General features: G+C 44.0%; 1 long non-coding RNA gene across 1 annotated transcript in view; it reads right to left on the bottom strand.

The window, feature by feature from the left end:
• LOC140696393 (uncharacterized) overlaps positions 1–21,710 on the bottom strand; it is a 167,048-nt gene that overhangs the window by 61,524 nt on the left and 83,814 nt on the right. The window contains exon 5 of the long non-coding RNA XR_012072661.1: positions 10,613–10,759. This is a non-coding gene — a long non-coding RNA (uncharacterized lncRNA). The remainder of the gene's footprint in view (positions 1–10,612; positions 10,760–21,710) is intronic.

The following is a 21,710-nucleotide window of genomic DNA, read 5'->3' as shown; positions in this document are numbered from 1 at the left end:
AATGACAAGGGCTTAATCTCCAGGATATACAAACAGCTTATACAACTTAGTAATAATTTTTTTAAAAAATCCAAAAATGGGCAAGATCTAAACAAGTAATTCTCCAATGAAGACATACAAATGACCAACAGGCAAATGAAAAAATGCTCAATATCACTAATTATCAGAGAAATGCAAACCAAAACTACAATGAGGTATCACCTCACACCAGTCAGAATGGCCATTATAAATGTTGGAGAGGCTATAGAGAAAAGGGAACCCTCCTACACTGTTGGTGGAAATGTAGTTTGGTGCAGCCATTATGGAAAACATTATGGAAATTTGTCAAAAGACTAAAAATAGACTTACCCTATGATCCAGTAATCCCACTTCTGGGCATATATCCAGAGGAAACTCTAATTCAAAAAGATACATGCACCCTATTGTTCATAGTAGCAATATTTACAATAGCCAAGACATGGAAACAGCCTAAATGTCCATCAACAGATGACTGGATAAAGACGTTGTGAGATAAATATAGATATAGATATATATAAAGATAAAGATATAGATAAAGATACACACACACACACTAGAATACTACTCAGCCATAAAAAAGAATAAAATAATGTCATTTGCAGCAACATGGATGGACCTGGAGATCATCATACTTAGTGAACTAAGCCAGAAAAAGAAAGAAAAATACCATATGATATCACTCATACGTGGAATCCAAAAAAAAAAAGAAAAAAGAGAGAAAGAGAGAGATGAAAAAAGGACACTATGAACTCATCTACAAAACAGAAACAGACTCACATACATAGTAAACATTCTTATGGTTACCAGGGAAAGGGGCTGGGAAGGGATAAATTTGGGAGTTTGAGATTTACAAATTTTAGCCACTATATATAAAAATAGATTTTTTAAAGTTTCTTCTGTATAGCACAGGGAACTATGTTCAATATCTTGTAATAACCTTCAATGAAAAAGAATATGAAAACAAATATATATATGTATACGCATGACCAGAAATTGACACATTGTAACTGACTGTACTTCAATCAAACAAAAAAAAGAAGAAGAAGAAGAAGAAGTTAACAAGAATGCAGTATTCAAAAGCACTAACACTGCAGGATTCCTGGGAAGAAGGCATAGTGTTGGTGCCAGTAGACTTTGTTTTGTTTATGGAGGTGAAGTCCTGAATAGCCAGGGACAGCAGTGCTGTGGTCATTTTCACTTCCATTCTACCTAGCCTGTTGCAGTTAATAAAAACCAATTGATTCGTTCCTGGTGCAAAGCTCCTCTTAGCCATTAAGCCAGCACCACCCAGTCCAGTATTTCAGGGGACTGCATACGAGGCCGACTGCCCTTGCCACATTTAGGACAGTCCATCATCAAGAACATCATCGCTGACCACCAGCCTGAGCTTCCTGGCTCCCTTCCCCATGATTTAGAGGAAGAAAGCCAAGGTTTAAAGCAGGAGTTTAACTTGGGGTCCTTGAACCTCCTTGAAATTACACACCAATCTGCCGCAGGAGTAAGGCGAGACTGCATTTCTTCAGGGAAAGAGTCCATAGCTTTCATCAGATACTGAAGGGACCCTACCCCCTACACAATTAAGAACCACTGTTTAAAGAGACACTCACGGAAACAGAAGTTAGGAAGGTCTTAGGAAGATGCTCACACCAAAAATCACGGTCAAATTTTTCTTTTTTTGACAAGAGCACTCTTTAAAAAGAAATGACATATGTGTATGTATGTGATGAAGAAAAGGTTTATCACATTTAACCGGTTTGTAATGTTTTTAGCTTGTTAAATAATCAGTTAAGAATTTCTGATTATTATTAAATCATTAAAATAATGACAAGATTTACTTCTTTAAAATGGTTTGTATTATAATACTAGAGGTGTTAACCAACCTTCCACTTTTAAAGTATTGGACCATTTTATTTTGAATAATACAATTTAGCAAGAATTCTCTTTTTGGCCCTAAATCAGACTACTGAACAGAAAATACTGAGCTGCACAGAAATCATCCTACCCTAGTTTCAATTTGACCATCTTCCCTACAGCTATTTTTGATATATTTGCCTTGTGTTTAGAAATGCATTATTTATTACTTGAACTAAAGCAGTAATTTCTTTCTGTTAATATAAAAAAGCTCTGCCAACCAACCAGCTTCCTGAATCAACAAAAATTATAATATCATAAAGGGTTACTTTCCCCCAAAAAGCAGCTTTTCTTAAGAAAGTAGCTTCTCTTGTTCAACCTTTGTCTTGCTTCCCTGATCCATCTTCCTCTGACATATAAACCACTTTCATCTCATACTTCTGTCTTTGCAGGTCTTCCAGTCCTTGACCCATCACCCCACAGAAAAACCTGGTTTGGGCATCTGAGTCAGGCCTTTCCAGTTTGTACCTTTGAGAGAAAAGACCTACAACTGGCTTGAGAAAAACTGTCTGGAATGGCGTACCCTTGGAAGAGGGATGTTTGCTCAGCATTGGTCACACACATATCCAGACTCAAGCATTAGCTCCTTCAACACCACCTCCTTGAAAAGGGTTTGTTAAAATTTGCAAATAAAGGGACAAAATTTTCAGGAAGTAGCAATTTTTCCATTTTTAAATGGTTGGCTTTGGAGTTTGGGGCTTGTTTTTTCTCTTCCATTTCTGCAAAGAACATTGAATCTCTTTGCCTCTCTCCAGTCCTATGACCACAGTAAAGCAAACACCTGGAGATATGAGAGCAGGTAAGTCCAAAATCCTTGACATTGTTTCTACATCCAAGGAATCTCCCACCTCAGGAGTGCTCACCTCCTCTCAGTAGACCAAAAGCTCACTTTTCCTGCTTCCCTTGCAGCTAGGCCTCACCCACATGATCCAGCTCTGCCAGTCAGATGTCCTCACACAAAGCTTCATCTGGAAATGAGCCACAGGAGGAGGCCAATCTTGCAGAATCCATTTCCTAGAAAGGGTGGCAGTGAGTGTCCAGATTTCAGGGGCAACAGTGGTGTGAGCTGTGCCTTGGCGTCTAGACCTGGAGGAAGACAGAGTGGTCCTCTGCCGATTCAACTGGAGATGTGGCTGATCTGAGCATCCTTCCAGCTTCCTGACCTCCAGGACGGACTCTCTGGTCCTCCTGGAGATCCTGAGTGTCTTAATAGCTTTTAATAAAGTCCTCTTCTTGCTTAAACTATGGTAAGCAGGTGCTGTTGTTTGTAACAAAGATCTTAAAGCAGTACAATTCCCATGGAGCCCTCCACGATCTCCAAGCAGCCTGCTTCTCCCGAAGGGCGTCCCCCTCCTCACAGGACTGCTGTCGCCCTCCTCCAGTGGGTTAAGCTCTTCCTGAGGCCTCCGCGCGGCTGCCCCTCAGCTGGGAATGCTCTGTCCCTGCTCGAACGCTGGCTGCCTCCTCAGAACTCACTAGGTTAAGTCCTCCTCATACACAGCCTACTGGCTTCCCGTGCTTACTCTTCGTGGCACTTATCACAATTGAAATTAAGTACTGAGTTGGTTAATTAATGTTTTTCTTCCCAAACAGACTGTATAAATTATAATAACAACTAACATTTATTGAGTTCTTTCCAAATACCAGGAAGCCTTCTAAGCACTTGGTGTGGATTAGTTCATTTAATCTTCCTGCAACTCTGGGGAAGGTATTACTATAACACCCATTTTATAAATGGAGAATCTGAGGCCAGGAAATCCGGACTCCAGATCATACTCTTATTCCCACCTGTGGTCTCCATAAGTGGGTGCCTGCCCATCCCCAGAAGTTGTACAAAATATACCACTGGAAAGAGAGAAGAAAATATTAGTATTTATCTGTATATGTATGTATACATCTCATTCTAATTATTTCATTTTGTATTTCTATCTTATAATGTGCATAATCTATTTTTAGGATGTACATAATAAGTAACACATTACATAAGTTATACAAACATAAAAACAGCATAGAGAGGCTTGATTTTCTTTCCTAGAGGGATGTGCAATGACTAAAATTTGGAGATCACTGCTCTCAGCTCTGTGAAGTAGGACTCCTGCTCACCAGTGTAACCTCAGCAGCCAGCACAGTACCTGCTCAGAGCAGATACACAACAAGCATGTGTTGGTAATTGTCCTTCCTACATGGACAACACCCAGCACTAACTAGGAAGAAAGACCCAGTGTCCCATCTATAAGTTTAGGTTCTCAATATTTTTGGATCTGTAAAGACTTCTTTGCTTGCTCCTCTTCAAATGCTGACTCTGAGACCAGCTGTTTTCATCGATGCTTAGAGATGCTCCATTCCCAGCAGAGAAAGGTGGCAGCAGTCGCTGGGGCAGCCCATAGTTTCCTGGATTGTTTGTACTGACCTGCCGTCGCTGACAGTACAGCCTGGGTGGGGCTGGCGGAGCAACGTCGCTGGTGGAAAGTCTGCGCGCCAGGGTTCTTCTCTCTTTCTGCCTCTGCTGCCCTCCCACTCAAACTAATCTGAGCTCCTCCTTTCCCTGCAGTTGCAAAGGCTCCCGGGGGCTCGAGGAGTGGGGGGTTATGCCTGAGCAGGGAAGAAAGGGAACAGGACAACAGGAATTTTATCCAAGAGAGGGACCAACAATTTGAGAACATGGCCCTTCTCCCTTCTCTGACAAAGGGCTGCTGAAAGTGGAATGCCACTCAACAAATTCTTGCTAAATTAAAAACAAACTAAAATCACCATCTAATGTGAACAAATAGATGCAACTAGCCAACCTATGTGGGCGTGGATTCCCCACGGGGCCCTTGAGAGCACAGCTTTGGACACAGAATCAGACCCCATAAATGTTATTCTTCAGTCATTTTTAGAATTCCGCACCAGTTGAATTGTTTTTAGATAGGTTTGTGGGTTGTTTCTTCTCTAAAAATCTAAGAAATGGGAGGGTGGGTGGGGTGCAGGGGTAGCACAGAGGGGCCTGAGGAAACATGAGACCTAACCACCAAGGAACATCCGGGGTTGGAGGTCTCCAGGGCAGGGGAAGTGAGCCGGTGAAGAGGCCAACAGCTGCGTTTGCAGTCACAGGTGCGGCCCTGCCTGGGGAGCCCCACGGGGTCAGCTGCCCTGTGAACATCATTCCTGGAGCCAGTGGCTTCCCGTAGACCAGGCTCCCGGGGGCACACCTGACATTGGCTTTGCCTCTTGAATCTCCACCATCTTCAACACTGCCCGTGAGGGGGCAAACAGCAGACAGTCTCAGTCTATTGTGCTGCCTTCTTTCGACAGGAAGCAGCAAGTAACTGCAGCAGCGTGGAGCTGGGTGTCTACAAAGGCCCCTCCTGCCGCTGCACCCCTCCTGTGTTCAAAAACAACCAAGCGACGCCTTCCAAGGCTTCTGTGCAGAGACAGTTCTGAAGTCAGCCTTCTCCACTGGGCCACCGGCCAGATTCTTTTGAAGCTTATTTCTCATTTATGTAAAACACAAGGAACTTGATGGAAACCCTCAGCACATTTTCAAAGATACATTAAAGATACCTCAAAAAAAATTTCATGAAACACATTTTAAAGATATTTTCTCTACAAATATGTATCAATATGCATAGTCATCAATTCAGCAATCGTTTCATCAGAACTTGCTCCGTGCCAGACAATTACACTGAGAATGTTCAATACAAAAAGCATATGCGCACACACACGCAGACACAGACACATATTTGTCTACAAACGGATAACTGTGAAATGTGAACTAAAACATCAGCCATCTAATCTTGACATCAAATAAATTAATTAGTTAACACCCAAACTAACAGTAGGAGAATGTTTGTTCCTGCTACTATCTAGCTAGTGGTTCTCAATCAGGAGTATTCAGTTGAATCACTTTGGGAGCTTTTTAAAAGCACAAATGCCAAGGCCCCATCTCAGACCCACTAAACCAGAATTTCTAAGAATGGGCCCCAAGAACATGTCCTTTGAAAATGCTCCCAAGCAGTGTTGAAGTTTTCCCCTTGCTCAGAGCCACTGATTTAGATGATCCAAACAGCAGCTGAACAGCTTGAGATCCACATTACCTAGTTACTAGCAGCTAGCTCAAAACCAAATTCCTTTGTAAGTTACCCTGATTAAACGTGAATAAGCAGGGGCTGCAGTGGTGTGGGGGCACCTTCAGCTAAAGGCAGATACAAAGCATAACAGACACCATGACCAAGATGTCCAGAGCAAAAAGAAACAAGGAGCCCAGGCAGGATGCTGGCGGAGGAAGGCAGGGAAACTACATCCAGCACTTCAGTAAATGCCCCTGAAATCAAATCCGTCCCAGACACTGAGAGAGTGGCACAGGGAACCACAGACCATGTCCAAAACTTATCAGTGTCAGGGAAACCCATTTATTTAAAGAAGTTCAGTTTCACACAAGAAAAGGGTGAATAATAGCAAATGTTTTTCAAGCATTTTCTGTGGGAGCTGTTCTAAGTGCCTTAAACAAATGAACCCAACGCTACTACTATTAGATACCTACTATTATTAGAAGCCCTCAGGTCGGGTCTCAATTACAGCAGCTTCAGAAAGGCAGGTTTAAAAACCTTATTTCATCCATAAGATTGTCTGTGTTTCTGCTCTGGTGGTGTGCCCTAACCTCCGGTACGTTGACTTCGGGACATCGTAGCCATGCCACAGGTCAGCCCTGTACATGCTCGGGCCAGCGCGAACAGAGCGGGAGCGTCCCCGTTAAGCATGATCACGACCATAATTATTAGTAGAGGAGTCTAAAGCAAGGCTCTCCAGCCAAAACAGAGTGTGAGCCACAATTGTAAGCCACACATGTAATGTTTACATTTTCTAGTAGCCACAGTAAAATAAGTAAAAGGTGAAGTTAATCTTAACACATTTCATTCGGCCCAGTGTATCTAAAATATTATCACCTTAATATAGCCATATGAAAAAATTACTGATGAGATATCGTACATTCTTTTTTTCATGCTGTCTTTGAAATCCAGTGTATATTTCATATGCATCTCAAATTGAACTACCTACGTTTCTTTTTTTTAAAACTTCCTTGAAGAATAATTGGGAATAATTGATAAATATAAATTTCAAATGTTCAGTAGCCACATGTGGCCAGTGGTTTCCATACTGGACGCCTCTAGAGGAATGTAAGCATTAGTTGCAGGGTGGGGTCAATGCCCAAAGTCATTTCTCAATGCTAACTTCAGAGGATGTAGGCTTTTTTGTGTGTTTTTAAATATAACAGCCACTTTTCCTTATACTCTCATCCTTAGAGGAGAGAGATCTATCACCCATGGTTGGATGTTTTCCTTTTACAACCTGAAAATTATTTGGGGTAATTCCGTTACATTTTAGTAGTCCCTTATGCAGAAACTTTTCTTAACTGGCTAAAGCTAGTCCCATCAGGACTTCCTTGTTTTTGAGACTTTGGAATCTGGTGACCAAACGCCTTGCTGGGTCCTTAAGGCATCTCTGACTTGCTCCCCAGCCCTCTAATGAGGCCTTTGAGCTATTCCACGAAGAGGCCCAAGCTTTTAAGAGCCCGAGATGGTAATAATACAGTGGCTTTTGTACATCCTGAAGCCCCTTTGGTCTCAGTGTTTACCCTGTTTCCGCAATTTTTCTCAGTCTCTCCTGACATGCAGGGACCAGAGCAGCACTCAGCAGTCCAGCCGCAGACGGCACAGGTTTAGTGCAGAGAGCACCTCTGGGGTTTGTACCTATTTCATCCATACCTACCTCTTCATGCCCCTCTTCCTTTTTTTTTTTTTTTTTTTAACTGTTAATACCCTTTGGTAAGGTTACATTCTGAAAGTACCCAGGATCCTTCTCCATTGGCCTTTTTACTTTGGAAAAACAAATTCTTTGAGAAGGCAGATCAGAATTTCAAAACCTCAAGCTTCGACAAGGAGTGGCCAGTCTGACAGTTTCTACCATGTACAAACATGTCTAATATTTTTAAAATCCTGAACATAATTTGGGTGACTAATAGCCCCTGGGATAGGCCAGACACTTGGTTTCTTCCAACCCCACCCAAATTCCCAAGTGGATCTCAAAACATGCTGTAGGAAAGCCTGTTGTGTTTGTTTTCAATGTGCCAGCACCTTCAAAGCTGAAGTTACGTGATCAGCAAAATACTTCCCTCCTGCTGCACTGGCTGGCCCAGACGGAGAGGCCTTGGAAGGACAGCTGACGGGGGCTTGGTGTTTCAGTCATGGGCAGCTGTGGTCCATGAAGAAAGCAAGCCCGACCTCTGGGGCAAGACCATAACCAGGGAGGGATGTGACTGTCAGGATTCTGAGAGGGGCTTGAAAGGAAAAGAAGGGGAGGATAGAAAAGAGAAACAGGGGTGGGTGAGGAGGCCTCAGGGCTTGGGGATAAGGACTCCCTGTGAAGCGGCGGGATCGGCACCTTAGGAAGCATGGAAGCAGGTCTTGGAGCCGTCCTTCAGGATGCAGGTTTGCTCCCGGCAGGATGCCCTTTCTTGCTGGAGTCTTTAAAATGCTAAGTATGGAAAAGACTGAGAGAAACTGGGAGGGGGAGAGGGGAAATCGGCTATTCCTCATCAGATTTCACCTCTTAAACAATGCTCGGTGCTGCCCAGGGGTCAGCAATTTGATGTTCTTTTCCTGCTCTCAGGGCCCCCGTGTTTCCTACTCTCCTTACCCTCTGTGGGTCTCCAGATTTTAATTATAGGGAAGGTGGAGATTTTGCATATGTATGGAAAGCAAGCCAGGCATTTTCTTTCTTTTTTTTTTTTTTTGCTGGTCCTTTTAAATCCTGGGATTTTCCATCATTAGCCATCAAATGAATTCCTAAGGAGTTTCTTGCTAGTCCCTGTCTAGGTGATCCTAGACACAGACACAGACACACACACACACACATACACACACACACATACACACACACACACACACACACACACACACACACGGGCGCGCAATTGCAGTATAGATTCTGGTTGGAGCAAACAGCAGGCGGGATGTTATTAACAGCAGAAAATCGGAAATCTTTTGTTTAAAGGGAGGATGTGTCCTGGGGTTTTTCATGTGATGAACAGACAAGAAGCAAGGGAAGCAGTTGTCGGTGGTGACTAGGGAGCTGGCATCAACCGTGGTGCTTGTGGCTGCCCCATCCCTAAACCACCCTGCAAGGAATGACTGCTCGGTTCCATCTGACTCATGATTGGGGCAATTATGTGAGTAGCTCAGTGGTCTCAGGGCCTGCCACCCAACAGGGGCTGCAATAAAAGGGTTGGTGGGGGGAAAAAGCAGGTACGGTTGTCACAAACACTAAACGCCTCTATTTCTGGTCAAGAAGTCCTTCTAGCTTTTTACCTCTCAGAGACTATCAGCTGTTAGTTGGCAGGGATCTGATGAATTTTAAAACAATTTACTTGGCGTATTAAACTCCTGACCTAAGAAGATCAGCAGCATAGCACATGGTTTTACAGTGTGTAACAGTCCCACACATAAGGGTCCCTTCAATCCAAAGCTTACAGTGATATTTAAAAACAGGCCATCAACTGATATATGAATTTGTAAAATACAGTCATCCATACAACGAATGCTATCCAGTCCTAAAAAGGAATGAAGTACTGACACACATAACAGCATGGACGGAGCTTGGAAACATCACACTAAGTGAAAGAAACCTTGAAAGACTATACACTGTGTGACTGCACCTGTGTGAAATGCCCAGAATGGGCACATCCACAGAGCCAGACAGCAGACGCAGGGTTACCGGGGACGGCGGAGAGAGGGAAACAGCAAGTGACTGCTAGTGAGGACAGGCTTCCTTCGGGGTGATGAAAACATCTAGGAACTAGGTAGTAGGATGTTTGCACTACCTTGTGAATGTACTAAATATCATTGATGGTAAATGTTATGTGGATTTTACCACATTATTTAAAGCAGAGTCTGACTTAAACAAACAAAGAAGAAGACATCCTGGTGACAGATGGTACCTAGACTTACCGTGGCGATTAGGTTGTGATGTATAGAAATATCAAATCACTATTTTGGGCACCAGGAAACAACACAATGTTATAGGTCAATCATATGTCAAAAACAAACTCACAGAAAAAGAAATCAGATTTATGGTTACCAGAGGCAGGGGATAGGGGGAGGGAGAATTGGATGAAGGTGATCAAAGGTACAAAATTCCAGTTATAAAATAAGTAAGTACTGAGGATGTAATGTACAACCTGGTAAGCATAATTAACACTGCTGTATGTTATATATGAAAGTTGTTAAGAGAGTAAATCCTAAGAACTCTTACCACAAGGAAGAAACTTCCTTTCTATTTCTCCAATTCTGTATGTATATGAGATAACGGATGTTCACTAAACTTGCCATGGCATGCTGTGTGTAAGGCAAGTCATTCGGCTGCACACCTTAACCTTATACAGTGCTGTATGTCAATTATATCTCAATAAAACTGGAAAATAAATAAAATAATAAATCAAAACATGAAAACACCCCTTCCAGGGAGCATATCTGAATCCTTAAAAAAAAAAAAAAAAGCTATGCTAACCATCATCTTTAGCAGAGGCTTCATTCCTGTGAGCTCAGCCTTGTTAAAAGCTTCCCTGAACTAATCAACCACCAATTTTTCCCAATCAACCCCATAAAGGAACGACTTGATTAGGTGGGCAACTACTGTGTACACTGACCTTGGTCTGTATTAAACATCAAAATGCTGCCGTCTCAGTGCAAGCCCACCAGGGCTTCTCACACAGGGGCTGGAAAGCAGTCCCATGGAGGTTCTCTTCAAACCAGGAACAATCGAAGGATTCACTTCACCCTGGAACTTTCTGTCACTGAAACACAAAGGTGGTTCAAGAATCTCAGTCTTTGACTGCACGACTCCTTTTGTGCAAATAAAAAGGCACAGGCAAACATGAACACACACATGACGGTGCACACATACATGTTTTCCAGGATAGAAACAAACTTGTCAACAGTATTCTCTTAGGGAAAGGGACTGGGCCAGGGGAACTTCATTTGTTATTGTGTACTTTTTAAAGCCATTTAAATTCTCCAGTCATGTGATTATATGACTTTCATAATATAGTATTTATATATTGATACTTGCATGTATATATAGGTAATACATGAATGTAATATAAAAAATACCAGTTGAGACACTTGACTTCATCAACTAGGTCTTGTGAATTTAATCATTAGAAAACAGTCAACGGAAGCCAAATTGAGAGACACTCTGCAAAACAACTCGCTTGGACACTTCAAAAGTATCAATGACATAAAGAATGGGGCGGCGGAGGAAATGTTGAGGGACCGTTCCAGATGAAAGCACGCTAAAGAGACCTGACAATGAATGCAATGCACAAGCCCTGACTGGATCCTGATCAGAATTTTTTTTACAGATTCTATAAAGAACATTATTGGGACAATTGGGAAATTTCAATTTAGACTGTATATTGGATAACAGTCCTTTATCAGTGATCAGTGTTGAACTCCTGGATGTGACCATTGTAAGAGATGGTAGGAGAATGACTTTGCTTTTAGGAGACATATGCTGAAGGGGTGAAGTTTTTGTGTGTCTGCAACTAACTCTCAAGTGTGCGTGCACGCGCGCACATGCGCATGTGTGTGTTTGAAAGGGAAACGAGCAGGAAGCAGTGGAGTAAAGTTTAAGTTCTGAGCCACCAAGCAGAATTTTCAATTTTCAATTCCCTTACCCTAATTTAATTCCCAACCTACAGGTAAGCTCTTCCCAGGGGCCTCTAGTCCCCCAGCCTCTTCAGAGGGAAGCTGCCAGCTGCCTCCAACCTCTACAGGTCCATCTGTGCCCAGGCAGAAGCCAGTCACTGTGAGAGAGCTTCTTCCAAAAAAGGTATACTTTCTAAGTCTACCAGATTCCCATTCTTCTTACCTCACCCCACTTACCTTTCATGTTTTTACAGACATGCGTGTGCACACACACTTTTAGGACACACACCTCTGATGTTGCAGGGGTTCATCTGACCTGTAGTAAACCCAGACTCCTGCAGTAATAAGCCTTGTTATAACAGACATCTCTGGCTCTCAACCAGTTACCAGTTATACACTTCGGTTCCTGAGTCAGCAGACCAGCTTTGAATCTCAGGCCTGCCATTTACATGCTGTGTTCATTTGACCAATTACTTAACTGCTCTAAGCCTCAGTTTTTTCATCTCTAAAGTGGAGTGACAATCACTTCCACTACATAGGACTGTTTGTAGTTAATAAGTGTGTGCAAGTGCCCAGCACATAGAAAGTACTCCATAAATGAGTGTAATTACTTTTTAAAAAATCTGTTGTTTTGAAGGATCTGACTATAATGTATGAAAATCAAAGATCATTTTAAGAATTCACCTAAACTGTATAAAAAGGATTACTTAGTGAGGGATTCAATTTTTCCTGAACGATTCACCACGAGCAAAATCATTGAAAAATGATACTTGTAAAGGGCAAACTTATTACACAATGACACTTCCAAGGTTTATTATTCCTAGTATTTAACTACTTATCTCTTCAATTTTAACACAAAGCTAATCACTAATATTACAGTATTCTAGAAGTAATTATTTTAAAAGCTTTTGCTGTAATAGCTGAAGCCAACCTGGCTATTCCCGGTACTGAAGGAGGTAAAAGTGTTTATTTTTTTTTTAGGACTGACATGAAAGAGATTGATTTTTGATGCCAAGAAATCACTTAGCATTCATGTGACTTCAACTTCACGGCATCTTGGAATATGTTTATCCTTGATCAAAATTCTTCTTGGGGCAAAATGCCAAACCTTCTCCTCTGTTGTACCTTCCCTAACAAAGCCCGAAGGGAAGTTAAAGACACGGTCATGACCTACTGCTCCTCAGCTGTGCAGGCGAACACTCTGGGCTGTCACAAACTATCAAGAGCTGTAGCCACTTCAAGTCCATTTCTTCTGGGCACCTCTTGCCTGGTGGATAATACTGCATATTTAGCTTTCTAATAGAGAAACTGAGGTGCAAAAGTGGAATGAAAAGGCTGAGATCAGAATAGCCATTAAGATAAAATCACTGAAGTCCCCAAGCTTGGACCCAGTGCCCAACATTCATTGTGTAAAGTATGAAAGGTTGGTAAGGGATGTATATACTTTCAAAATAGCCTCTTAACTTGTGGGGTATTCTTTTTACACTTAGCCCTAAGTGCAGCACAAATAAAGATAAGTAATTTTTATTTTGAGACTGTTCTATAATAAACATTTATTTCATGAAAAATATTTCTATAAGATTTACTGTGAGCTTAACCACAGAAAAGTGCTAGACAGTGTTTTCAGTGCTTTACAAATACTAATTCAATCCTTACAGTAGTCTTATTATTATCCAGATGAGGAAACTGAGGCAAGAAGAGTTAAATTACTTGGCAGAAGTCATGGAATGATCCCTAAAACACATTGTGACGCAAATATGAAGTAGAATATGATATAGTTTCCATTTCTGTTAGAAAAAGATTTTTTTAGTGTGTGTGTCTGTGTGTGTGTGTGTGTGTGTGTGTGTGTGTGTGTGTGAGATGCAAATGCATAGAAAGAGACCCAGACAAATACACCTCAATCATTGCTGGTGATTATTTCTGGAGAGGGTTGTGGTGGGGCAGGGGAGATAAGGAAGACTTTCATACTTTGCTCTTTTTACTTCTCTGTGTTTGCATATGTTATAAGGAGACTATTAACATTCATAATTTTTCACCTTAGAAAATCAAATAAAGGACCAGTTCTAACAAAGCAATCACAGAAATGAGCTCGTCTTTCCTTTAAGGCACACGAAACTCCGTTTGTGATTTACTGTTGCAGTAATCTCCATCAAAATTTTTAAACAAGCATTTATCACACACCTGCCAGGCATCATGCTGGACGCTACTGTGTATTTTATCTCACTTGATCTTCCTGAAATCCTCTTAAGGGATAGATTCAAACTTTTATTTCAAAATTCAAAAGAAGTATTTGGGAGCACTCGGGTTAGTAAAAGGAAATAATTTATGTAACATTTGACATAGCACTTTTCTCATATATCTTCTACCATTTCATCCTCCTAAAATATGGTAAAATAGGAAACTCAAGAGATTATTATTCCCAGTTTATACTGTAGAATCTAAAGCTCAAAAAGAATAAGTAACTCACCAAAGGTCACAGTGAATTACGAGAAACAAGAACCAGGTCTCCTGATTCTCAACCTCATGCTCTTGCCACCAGCACATGGACCAGCTGGTCCACTCATGTCTGCCATCTTGCTGCCAACATTTATTCATAGAGTGATTGGATAAGAGCCTTGGAAGGGGCTTCAGTGATCATCTAACCAGTGGCCCTCAATCCTGGCGAGCTTTTAAAATATACCAATGCCTAGGTCTCATCCCATACCAATTAAATCTGAACCCATATGGGTAGAGATCAGACATCTGTATTTTGTAAACACTCAAGTGATTCTAAGAAGTAAGAATTGAAAACTAACAAATTTACCCTTTAGGATAGCAAACAGAATTTTAAACGCTAACTCCAATTCATTGAAGGAGGTAAAAGAGGGCTGTTCGGGAAGGACCATGAGCCGGCATGTGCTCACAGAATGCGTGAGAAGTGAGTGGTGTCTGCTGCAGACGCAGGAGGGATAGGTGGAACGTGACTGTGTGCCGGCCAGTCCTGATCTAGGAGGAAATCGAGGCTGGAAGGCTTAAGTGATTTACCGTGGTAACAAAACTAGCTAGTGGCAGAGCCAAGTCTAAGCCCAGGTTTCCTAACATCCAGCTCAGTCCTCCATTTCTTTTCATAACTGAGTAGCTCCCAAACCGATCCATGACCACCAGGAAGATGTCAGACCAGCCCTGTGATTAACCCGACTGTGGCCCCCACCACACACCCTCCATTCTGTGTCTACATCCAGCATCGCTTCCATCTCGGTGTGAGGAGGCCCCTGAAACAGACACGGCCCACCTTGGCCAGAGGGCACCTAGCACTTCTGTTACCAACTGCTGTCACTGCTGCCACCATCCAGGTTGACCTTACAGAGAGACACAGAGAGAAGCAATGCTAGGCCTGGGGCTGGGAGCTGTGGCCACAGCTTCCGTTTATTACTAGGCCGCAGGAGAGGCCACTCGGGAATGTGCCTGACAACAGGTACCAGGCCGCCTCACACCTGCCCCAGGCACATTTCTCTGGCAGCGTACAAATCACTGCCTGTCTTAGAAGCCTGTGAGGTAGGTGACTCGTATGTGTGTTTGTATGTGTGTGACTGTGTGTGTGTGTGTGTGTGTGTGTGTGTGTGTGTGTGAGTGACTCAGGGATCTGTCATAAACGCTCCATGAGTCACCCACTTCCTGACCAACACACTGTGGAGACAGTTTCAGGATGCACAGAAGCACAGGAAAAGAGCCTCTTGGCCAGAGCAGGTTATGTGTTTTCAGGAAACTGGTTACTTTTAATATAAATACATTGACACACACACCCCAAGCTAAAACTCAACAAGTTTAGAGTCTCCTTGGTGAGCCAAATCTATCCACAATGTTTTTTTAATTGTGGAAAAACATACATTACATAAAATTTACAATTTTAACTATTTTTAAGTGTACAGTTCAGTGGCATTAAGTGTATTCACACTGTTGTACAGCCATCACCACCATCCATCTCTAGAACTTTTTCATCTCCCCAAGGTGAAACTCCATATCCAATAAACAATAACCTCCATTCTCCCCTCCCACTCAGCCCTGGTAACCACCAGCCTCCCACTTTCCGTCTCTATGAATTTGACTGTACTGACAGCACTACCTGTCCCTAACGTTTTACTTCATTAATCACTTCATTATCATGTTTTATTGAAAGCATAGTTGATTTACAATGTTGTACTAGTTTCTGGTGTACAACAAAGTGATTCAGTCATACACATATATCTCCTCACGGTTACCATTTTTAATGGGGAAAAAATGGGTAATGCTTTGGCTTCTTGGTATCTGTTTCTTTAAGCATCCCCTAGATATAAATAGAAATGATTCTCTGGAGTTTCTATTCCTACTGGGTAGCTATAGATGGAGAAGCAGAGATGACTAGGAGGGGCTCCAAATGAGCAAAGAAGTAACAGGGCACCAAACCCGACACACCCGGGTGGTCATAGGAAGAGACACCAGAATGCCATGATGCAGTGCTTCCCCAGGTGGCTTTGAAAGGCAGACAGCACGTGAGCCACTCATTACTCCCTACCTTAGCAATTGCTCTGGGAAACCAATAAAAGAAAAGCAGAGCAAGCAACAAGCATCAAGCAACAAGCCTCTGCACACCTCTGCAGGAGGGGGAGGCCGGGCCCGCAGGACTGCAGCTGCTTCCACTCGCGGTCCCAGGGGAACCTCACAAAGCACACTTCCTGTGCCTGGCCACTGGTCTCAGGGCCAGTGTGGACAACCCCCCAATGTACAGGCTTGGGAGAATCAGAGTGAGGGTCACTTCTGATAAGTCCTGTGGAGGGTATAGTCTAAGCAAAAGTTCCTAACCCAGGGTCCATGACACACCCACACCACAGCCACCATGACCAAAAGAAAGTCAAGAATCTTGAGATTTGTGAATCTTTTCAGCTCAGACCATAAACCAACCAAGATGAATGTTGTAAGGAATATAAAGTCTTATAAAGGAGCAGTCCCTTCCTTCAAGGAGCTCACAACCTGGTTAGGAAGCTGGGACACAGAGCCCAGGTCTCCACCGAGGTGAGACTGCCTGCTGCCTGCTTGCTGGGTGCCACACGCCTGCTTGCTGGAGGAAGGCAACAGAGTTGGGTTCTTCTAGGAAGAAAGGTTTCCAGAGACAGTTGAGTCCTTGGACTCTCAGGGGCCAGTTCTTTTAAAACATGTGGTCTTTCTACAGTACACTCACATCTGAGAGTTTTGTAAATTTCTGATCTTTGATCTCTTTGAAACAGGCCTTGACCATGTGCTGCCAAGTCCCCAAGTTGCTGGTCAGTGAGAGGAGACCCACCCTCCATCAAGCTATCCCTGACCAGGGCCGAGGTAGCCCAGCACCGCCAATTTCTAGAGGATCAGAGGCCTGGTCTCCTGATTCATTTCCACACCTTGTTGAGCTCCACCCACAGAACAATACGCAGAAACATTTCAAACAGCTCACACGGAATGCACCTCCCCAACATCCTAAAGCGCTACAAAGGAAATTAATGGTTTCTCCCAAAGGCTTTTATTTACACAAATGTAAAACCCCTATAAATACCTTCCCAGATTTGTAGACCTCTTCTTGCTGTTGTTTTTCTCCTGTTGCCAGGAATGAAAGAATGAGGATGATGCAAAAATAAACCCCTTTAGTACTACAGGAGTGTGATAGTTTGGTGGCAAATTGTAGCCTGCGGTGGGTGAATAAGAGCATGGTACTAGGACACACACTACAGCCAGCGACCTTTTCAAAATTAAGTATGATCGTGTCCCACGCATACTTCCAACATCCCCCTTCATAAAATGCTTGAATGGCTTCCCATTGCTCTTAGGACAAAGACAAAGTCCCCTAATGGGCCTACAGGGCCTGCCTGTCTGTCCCCGGTGCCTCTCCAGCCTCATTTCCCGCTGTCCTCTCCCTGCCCCACAGGCACACCTCCTCCCTTTCAGTGCTGCGGTTGTATCACGCTGCCTCTAGTCTCAGAACTTTGGTGCATGCTGTTCCTGCCTAGAATACTGTTCCTGCTCAGCACTTCATCTAGTTTAAGCCCTTGCATTTAGACCTCAACATAAACTTCACTTGCTCAGAGCACAGTCCCTGACCATTGCATCTCCCTACTTCTCCCTACCCCCTTCAGCATGCCCCCTTTCCTCAAGTGCCAAATGAGACTGCCTTCTCCTGTCACTTTCAGACTTCCTGTGACTATTGAGAAGTAGTATGGGATGGCAGATACAGAATAGATGTCCATTCCAATTTCTAGTGTGCCTCCCAGTACTGCAGAGGCTGGGAAGCTAACACCTAGTTTCCAGAACCCCCTGCAGCAATGTCCTTGCATAAGACTTATTTAGAAAGTTAAGAAGGGAGAGGTGTGGGCATGAGGTATGCATTCAGCTAACTCAGATAAAAACTGGAGCTGGAGCCAACAGTTCTGATCTACAAATTACAGTAAATTCTACTCTGAGAGCCAACATTTCTGGGGCTGGCTTCCTGATTGTAGCAGAAGTAGACATTCTCTGGGTAGGGCCAGTTCTGGGATCCAGCTCTGGGAGTCATTCATGGAAGCCCAGTGTGAAACCTGCTCCTTGTAAGTACCTGATTCTCCATATTAAACCCCTTTCTTCTTAAACCGCCAAAGCAGTTTCTCTTACCTGCACTGAACCTTGTCTGATATATATGGGAAAGTGCTTCTGGAACTATAAACTGCTACAGAAATGTGTTACGGTTACTCATCAAGGCGCAGAGCTGCCATCTGGAAAGGGGCCGTGGGAATAGCCACCAGCCATGCAATGTGCAGTTTTCAGGAAGGGCCAAGTTCTTGGAACAGTCTCTCCAGGGCCAACAGCCATTGTAAACCAGAATCCTCACCTGAAACATGGAAGGGTTGCTAAATGTCATTTGGGAATCGGGCTTCCCTCCTACAGTCTTGTTTTTCCCTATCTGGAAAAAAGAACAGCTGGACTTCGCAGTGCGGCATCTGGGGACGACTTTCTGGAGCTGAGCCTCTCCTAAAGCATACCCAGGAAGGGCCGACATTCCTTCCTCAGGTGGAGATCTCGTGAGTCATTCTCAGTGGCTCACACACACCTCTCTCTGGCAAGTAGACCCTGCATCCTTGATGCTTGCTCATCCTGCAGTCATTTCCAACTCAGGGACGGAGAGAGAGCAGCTGCGGGCGTTGGTGTTGCTCACTCCCCTCACCCAGGGCAGACCATCTCAGCACCCAGCTGAGCTAGGCCTGGCCCAGGCTCCTGGGGTGCTTCCCAGGAGGATGACAGCTCGGAGGTCTTGCTTCTTCAGCACATTGTTTCTCCAGCTCTCTACAAACTCTGGCTCAGCTACAGACAGCTCAGCTGGAATGCCCCGGGCGTGGCACTCATGAGCCTGAATGGAAAACCTAAAGCTCAGCAGGAGAGTGAGTGAAATTGAACAAACATTACCTAAAGCAGCCTTGGGGCCTCTCATTACTTCTCCATCTCAATTTACCACTCCTTGAAGGCTTGTGGCGATCACCTGCCAGGATGAAAGCATTTCAGCAAAAGGAGCTAGTCGGGCAGAATGGATAAGTGAGAGATTTAAACACACAGAGCACTGGACAGAGGACTCAGGAGAAGTGTCAGGGGGAGAGGGATAAAGAATAAATCACCACTGCGTAGAACTGTGTTTCTGCCTGGCCTGCGAACGTGAATTTGCATGCATCCCTCCTGATGGGAAATGTGTCTTTTTGATGGAACATGGAGCTCATCTGTGTTCTGGGTGAGACCGGGTGCTCTGCAACAGTGTTTCAGAAGTCCCTCCTCAGACAAAGCTCAGGGCCCAGCTGCCCTTTGGGAAGGGGCAGCTGAGCTGTAGAAACCCCCATGTTCACCCCATTTTCATCTAGAGCAGCTCTAGCTATATTTGTTTCACATGTTGGGCCTCTTTAATGATTTCATTTGAAGAAAGGGATATTGAGAGTTTAAAAAAGAGAGACTGGAAAGCCACTGATCTGAGGAAGAAGCACTAGCCTAGAAATCTAGAAGCCTGGTTTCACTACTAATTTTCTGGGCAACCTTAGCAAGTTATTTCACCCCTCTGGGCTTGAGCTTCCTCACCTGGACACAGGGAAAGTACCGACTTCACAAGGTTATTGCAAGGGTTGCATGGGGGAATGAGGCAAAACCTGTAGCCAGGGCTGGCGTGCACCATATTATCAACCAGAGGTCTCCTAGAAATAGCCCATCCTAAGGGAAAGAGAGTTAAGTGAATAATTAGACCAGTGATGGTACCCTAGATCAGAACTCATGGGCTCCCTGCTGACTTCTAGGAGAAGGGGACCACATGTAAAATGGGAAGAGCTATCGAGCTAAAAATCCATGAGCCACTGAGAGCAAAGCCTCAATACTTTAGACCCATGAAGCAAAGAACAACAGAGAGGTGAAGATCAGGGACTCCCCTAAACTCAGCTGAGAGACCAGCTCAGGTGAGCCACTGAAGGACTCCCACGTGTGCACAGAAAAGACAGGGCGGCCCCAGTGCAGTGGGGTTTGGTGGGCTGCAGTGGCAGCAACTTCCTGGAGCTCTATGAGATCAGGGGCCTCAGCAGGAGCCCTCACCACTGGCCAGAGTCAGTGCAGGAGGGAGGGGACCGTGCTCAGGCCACACATGGGGACTCTCGAAAACAACAAGGGTGACCTCAAGGGAGGCTGAAGGGTCTGCCTCAGCAGGCGAGGACTGAGCCTGAGAAATACAATACTGATGGCTACCTTTCCATGAAAGCCCCAGATGGTTGTGGCCCGGCAAACACAGGTAACAAACACAAGATACAGGTAACAGTTTAAGACAAGAGTATGAGACACGATCCATGCAGTCCACTATTAATGCTTCACTGACTTCCATTGATTAAAGTTCTGTCCTGGCAGACTAAGAGAAGAGCCCCTACCACTGGGGTAGCTAGGGAGGCTGCTCAGAGGAGGGGAACTCTGGCTGGGCCGTGCAGGGTGGGAAGAATCGTACAGCTTCCAGGCAAAGCAAGCGGCAGGAGCAGAAAGCACCAAGGCAGAGATGTGGGAGGCACTTTTAGGAAGAGTTAGAGGCCTGGCCAGCAAATCAGTCACGTATCCAAGGAGCTGCAAGCCAGAGATGATGGACTCTGGCAAAGGGCTTCTTCCAAAGCGGCTTCAGAGCTGGATGGCGCATCGGGATTCCCAGGGCTGAATGGTCTTAACCTCGGCACTTTCACTCCTTGCTAAGCAAAATGAGGACAATGACACTTTCCATTTACCTCCAACTGTAAATTGTTTGAGAAAATTCATGTGCTGATGTGTGGAAAAGCGTCTTCAGAGGGCAGATGAAAGGTTTACAACTGATTTTCTAAAACAGAACTAAACATTTCCGGGGGTGAAGTCATAGACAGACCCTTTTGAGACTCTGCAGAAAAGTTATAGACTCTGATCATGAAAAAAATAACTCCACATATTCACATTAACTCAAAAGTGTTACATACAATTTTTAGGGATTCTTGGAACCCTGAAACTCATCATGGATCCCTCAAGATGCACGATGTTCAGGTAGAGAAACTCCTGTCTCAGAGGAACTCTCACTCCTCTACTTTTTTTTTTTCCTTTTCATATTGAACTGAATAATCAGAAGTGTCCTGGGTCACTTCTATCATCAGGTAGTAAGAGGAGATGGCTGAGGACATACCCTCAGGAGTCAAGCAGCCTGAGGTTCAAATTCCAATACTGCCACGTGTTGTGCAAGTTCAGACAAGTGATGCAACATGATCCACGGCAGTCAGCCACTCAGCAGTTGCCTAGGTATCAATCAGTGGCTGCTACTCTTAGTGGTGGGCATGGTGGTGGATGATGTCCCTAGGTGCACCTGTAAGACTTTTGTATTGACGGTTCACTTGAGGCAAACTCAACTGTGTTCTGAAGTCAGGATCAGCCTGTCTTCTCGTGGACCCAGGGACAGAGTCTTCCATTAATGTGAGGGTCCCAGAAGTAAGTGTTGGTCCACTGAGTCTGCCAAGCCAACTCCTATACCTGTTTCAGAAATTTCTATTCTACATACCTCTTGATGCCACTCAGTTCACCAATGAAAATCCATCTCTAGTATCTCTTACACTAATCAACAGA

This window comes from Vicugna pacos, chromosome 5 (assembly GCF_048564905.1).
Source record: "Vicugna pacos chromosome 5, VicPac4, whole genome shotgun sequence".
Classification (NCBI taxonomy): Eukaryota; Metazoa; Chordata; class Mammalia; order Artiodactyla; family Camelidae; genus Vicugna; species Vicugna pacos.
This window is presented reverse-complemented; position numbering and strand designations above follow the sequence as displayed.